Genomic DNA, 6,082 nt, shown 5'->3' with positions numbered 1-6,082 from the left:
TGTGATAATGCCAAATGTTTCCTTGTCATTTTCTTTGTCTTTGGTAGTAGTGGTGCTCTTGACAGTACCAGAATAGTGTGAAACTCTCATTTCTTCACTGGAGGACTTTGGAACCCCAACACTGGCTGGCAAAGTTATTTAAAACTACCTTGGTTCTAGCCAATGAAACAGTGCCAACCGTAGCAGCCCTATCTTGATCATCTAGAACCTGAGAAGCAGTGTTAAATTAATTAAGCAAGAAGGCCATTAGACTGAGGTGGCTCTAACGCTGTAGAGGCTGAAGGCTGTAAATGCCTCAAGGTTAAGAAATCAAACCCAAGGACACCCTACTGAGGCCAAGTAGCCTTTACACGATAGCCAATCAGATAATTTCTTTCTTGGCTTTCATGTCTTTTCTAAAGTCTTTCCTCTAGCTGCTGTTGGTGGGACAATCCTAGTCGCTACCAGTTTGGCACTGTGAGATGTGAATTGGTTTTTGCTCAAATAAGCTCTTAAAATTTGTAATATGTCTTGGTTTATCTTTTAACAGCAGAAACCTGACTCTGCTGCCTAGACAGACTTCATGACCAACCACAAGGGAGTTACTTAGTGCTTATTCTATCCAGAGATTTTTATCCCCTTCTTGGAGGAAACAAGAGGGTCCTCCTCTTCCAGTCACTTACAGTTCACCAGGAAGACAAGACACATACAGGGAAGTGTAGTGCTAGTGTGGCCCATGTAAGGAGCAGCTACCACTATGCAGAGACACCCTCTTTTCTTCTTCTAAATCTGGAAAAAAAGTGGAAGGTGACCCTCTCTGGAACTGAAGCCTAGAGGGACAGGGCCTGCCATCTGCAGAAATAATCCACTTTGCTCTGTCTCATTTGGTTGTTACATTTGTCTTTGAACCATAACCCCCTCCGAGCTACTCCTCACCCCTCACACACAAAGACACACTCACACATGCTTTCTTCTGCTTCCCTCCACTTTTTTCAGCTTGTCTTCTCATTTCTTCTCCTTTCTGAGCCTCTTTCCACCCTTTCTTTCCACTGTGCTTTTCTATAGAAACAGGCCTCTAATGTGACACCCTGGGGTCCTACAGAAAGTATGCATTGAGGGGTGGGCAGGGGGTTGGAGGCACCAAGATTGAGTTCTTTAAATAACACTTAATGAACAATAAACACAATCCAGCCCAGCCAAACTGGTACTTAGCTACTAAGTACCCAGTCAATGCCCCATCTGTCATATTGTTAAGACCTTTAGAAGTTGTTTAACAAAATGTTAAATGAGATGACATTCAGCAGGCAGCAAAATGCTTGACTGCCTAATGCAACCCAAAAGAGCTGGCCTGGTGGCAGTGTTTGATATAATGCTTTGCATTCCCCTCCCAAGAACCCAAGAGCAGAAGGTCTCCCTGCCTGTCACTTCCTATCTAGGTAAAGTGAGCCTGGGGTGGGAAGGACATGATTACCATTGGCAAGAAGGCCCCGGCTGGCTGATGAGGTGCTTTTCTGAGGAAGCATGACTGAGAGGGGGCACCTGGAAGTAAAGCCAGCAGAGAGAAAAAAATGATAATTCATATGGAGTTTCATTCTCTCCCTTTCCTTGTCGCCAATGGACCCTACCTCTCTCTCTGCTGGCCTAGAGGGGAAAAGGCAGGGGTGGTAATGAGAGTCGACTTTTTCTAAGAGCTGAAATATGAAGCCAATTACTAAGGGGAAGATTTCCAGCAAATTGGCTCCTGATAGCTCACATTTATCTGCTTTAGATTTGCATAGTCGGGGAGGAGAAGCTCTCTGCTTTGGTCCAGGTAACAAAGAATGTGTTCAGCAGGAGGTGAATAACTTATTCAACTTACCTTCAACCCTTGTACCTACAGTTCAACAATTAAAGGCAATAGCAAACAAATCACAAATCGCACAAAGAATTATTTGAAGGGGAGAGGAGGAAAAAGTTTAAAAAAAAAAAAAAAAAAGCCTTTTTTCCCCTTTGGCTGATGGTGCGAATACTGAAAGAGGCTCCTGGGTGGGATTACACAAAGAAGAGGAAACCCAAAAACTTTTGCAATGAAAAAATTCTTCACTGGAGGGTAAGCTCCCAAATTCTTTTCATTTTCTTCCTCCTTCTCCACTTAGAATTCTTGGCCTTTGTCCTATGCTCAAACACTTAATTTAAGGAAGAAACTAAATATCCAGCAAATTTAACCAGCCCTCAAAACCCTACAGGGAATAGAAATTGTATTCTCCCCTGCTGATTAAAAAATAAAATCTGGTGTTACTGAAATGAATCCCCATATGTAAAGTCACTTCATACAACTCAACAATAAGAAGACAAATAACCAAATAACCCAGCTGAAAACAGGCAAAGAATTTGAGGAGACATTTCTCCAAAGAAGACACATTTATGTCCAATAAACACATGCAATGATGAAATGATGCTTGACATCATCAGCCATTAGGAAAATGCAAATCAAAGTCACAGTGAAATACCACTTCACACGCACTGGGATGACTATAATCAAAAAGACAGACAAAAACAAGTCTTGGTGAGAATGTAGAGAAATTGGAAACTTCCCATTGCTGATAATGTAAGGGCGTATTCAGCCAGAGAGGCCCCACCGTGGTTGAACTGCCGTTTTGTTGTAAAACTTAAATTGACTCTGCTGCCCCCGCCCCCCACCAGGGGGAACTAACTTAAAAGCAAGTCCCGGAAACCAGCCCCAGGCAACAAAGTCCAAATACAAGGGTGGGTCAGGCCAGGTGGAGGTATTTAAATCAGTGGGGGCCATACTGTCTCCTAGTTACCAAGGAGTATGGGCCCTGCCCTTTGGGCACCTTTTAGGCACCAATTCTAAACAAGGTGATAGGCTGGTTCAAATGTCTACTAGGGTAAATTGTAATTCAATTGGTCACCTAGCATGACTGTGCAGCTTTCTCTGTGTGTTACAATTTCATTGGCCACCTGTGTGTGGCCAGGCCCAACCACATGGCCTTTCCTCTATGAAATTTAGTCTGGAAAGCAGGGAGGCTTCGTCCTATCTGTAAGGGGCGGCCCCGACCGGTCTGTCTGATGGTCGGTTTGATTCTTGATGCTTGGCGCGAAATAAAGCTTTGCTTGAACTTCGCTTTATATCAGTCTAGCTCCTTTAATCACAGACCCATTATTGGGGGACCCAACACTGGGGACCCAACAATAAGAATGTAAAATGATAAAACCACTTTAGGCAACAATTCCTCAAAATACTAAACATGTATTTTATTCCACATGACTCCACATGACCCAGCAATTCTACTCCAGGTATATACCCAAAAGAAACAAAAACAACACGCAAAGACGCACACAAGTGTTCACAATAGCATTATTCATAATAGCCAAAAAGTGGAAACAGCCCAAATATCTATTAAATGATGAAAGATAAACAAAATGTGTTATATCCATACAATGGAGTATTATTCATAGCCATAAAATCTAATGAAATATTAATACATGTTGCAGCATGAATGAACCTTGAAAACACTACCCTAGGGCTGTATAGCAAAGTGCCATAAACTATATGGCCTAAAGAGCAGAAATGTATTGTCTCACAGTCTGGAAGACGAGAAGTCCAAATTCAAGGTGTTGGTAGGTTTGGTTCCTTCTGAGGGCTATGAGGAAAAATCTATTCCACCCCTTTTCTCCTACCTTCTGGCAATTTCCTATCAATCTTTGGCGTTCTTTGGCTTGTAGAAGCATCACTCAGATTCCTGCCTGCATCTTCACGTGGCCTTCTCCATGTGTCTGTCATCACATTTTTCCTTTTTATAAGGACACTATCACATTGGATTAGGAATGACCTCTTTCAACTTGATTACCTCTGTGGAAGACCCCATTGCAAAGAAGGTGATACTCTGTGGTATCCCGGGTTAAGACTTCAACATATGAATTTAGGAAGGACACAATTTAACCCGTAACAGTTCATTCAAAGCATTTAAAGATGGCCAAGACATGGCCCCTACAGGCTTACAACTGATTGGGAGATTTAAAAAGCTAGCACCAGACCGTACAATTTTCTTTCCTATGTCTCCTGCTAGCCATTAGGGAATCATCTATGAGGGATGCCTGGGTGGCTCAGTCATTAAACATCTGCCTTCAGCTCGGGTTATGATCCCAACATCCTGGGATTGAGCCCCATATCGGGCTCCCTGCTCAGTGGGGAGCCTATTTCTCCTTCTCCAGCTCCCCCCATGCTTGTGTTCTCTGCTATCACTTTCTGTCATAAACAAATAAAATCTTTAAAAAAAAAAAAAGAAAGAAAAAAGGAATCATCTATGAGAGAATATTCCAATCAGGATATCCTAAATTCTATAGTCCTAAAACTCCAAAATCTCAGTAGTGTAGGACAATGAGGACCAGGTGGATCAGCAGAGACTCTTCATAGTCTTCCAGTGACTCAAGCTGATAAATGCTCTACCATTTGCCACAGTCTCACGTTTCATGATCTCTAAGCAAAGAAGAAAAGAGCATGGTAACTCATACACTATCTCAAATACTTCAACATCTCACTTCCCCTCAATGGCTAAAGTAAGTCATGTGGGCATGCCTAACCGCAAGGGTCTTGGGGCATGCCATCTTCCAGTGAGCCTGGAAGAAAAGAACCAGGACTACCAAGGAGAAGCTCTGGTGTCTACCACAGGAGGATGGGGAGGCTCAGGAAGGCTCTTTCTGCCGAAAAGTGGCTTTTGTCCCAAACTAGTATAAACTCTAGCTCAGTCACATACTTACTTATCTTAATCATAATTTTCTGGCATTATTTAGCAGATAAGGCACGAGACCAATAAGCAAGCAACTCATCTCCTAGCTCTATTCATTACCAGAAAGTCACCTCTCGATTATTCACTCAGAAACCACTTATTAGGGGCACCCAGGTGGCTCGGTCAGTTAAGCACCTGCCTTTGGCTTGGGTCATGATCTCAGGGACCTGGGATCAAGCCCTGCATTGGGCTCCCTGCTCACTGGGGAATCTTTTCTCCCTCTCTCCCTCTCTCTCTCTCCCTCCCTCTGCCTGCTCATACTTTCTCTCTCTTTCTTTCTAATAAATAATAAATAAATTCTTAAAAAACAAAAACAACACTTATGAGAGGTCTTTAATGCCAGCCATTGTATTATACCTTGGGGGAAAAAGAGTGAAAAGACAATCCCAGTTTCTTTATCAGTAACATGGAAGGAGCTGGTTTAGATCACTGCCTCCTAGCTTTGTGCCATGAATGGGTTACACATTTGCCCATTCTTCTCAGCACTCAGTGTGATCCGGCACCCCTGCCCCTTCCAAGTGGTCAATCACCCCACAAGTAGCCTCACTCATTCACCCCAGTGTGCTAAACCACCAATATAATTTTCCATGTGTACCAGGAAGTTTTGAAAAAAGTCAGGAAATAATGATCAAGACCAGGGATAAGCAAACCATGACATATAGACCAAATCTAACCTACCACCTGTTTTTGCTCAGCCTGCAAGCTAAGGATGACTGGGGGAAATAAATTTAAGGGTTGAAAAAGAATAGTTCATGAAACAGAAAAGCATATGAAATTCAAATTTTAGTGCCCATAAGTAAAGTTTTATTGAAATACAACTGTATAAATTTCTCCAAAGAAACAGAACCAATAGCATATATATAGGTAAAAGATTTATGATAAGGGAGTGGCTCACGTGATGAAGGCTGAGAAGTCTCATGATTTACCACCAGCAACTCTGGAGGCCCAGGAAAGCTAGTAGGATAGTTCCAGTTCATACTTGAGGCCTGAGAACCAGGGGAGTGATTGTCTAAGTCTCAGTCCAAGCCCAAAGGCCCAATAACCAGGAGTGCCAGTATCCAACAGCCCGAGAAGATGAATGTCCCAGATCAGGCAGAGAGTAAATTTGCCCTTCCTCTACCTTTCTTTTCTTCAGGCCCTCAACAGATTGGATGATGCCCCACCACAGGGTGAGAGTAATCTTTACTTAGTCCATCAATTCCAGGCCATCAATTCCAATCTCTTCTGGAAATACTCTCATAGGCACACCCCGAAATCATGTTTTATCAGCTATGTGGGCATCCCTTAGTCCAGTCAAGTTGACACATAAAATT

This window comes from Meles meles, chromosome 15 (genome assembly GCF_922984935.1).
Source record: "Meles meles chromosome 15, mMelMel3.1 paternal haplotype, whole genome shotgun sequence".
In the NCBI taxonomy this organism is placed as follows: domain Eukaryota; kingdom Metazoa; phylum Chordata; class Mammalia; order Carnivora; family Mustelidae; genus Meles; species Meles meles.
This window is presented reverse-complemented; position numbering follows the sequence as displayed.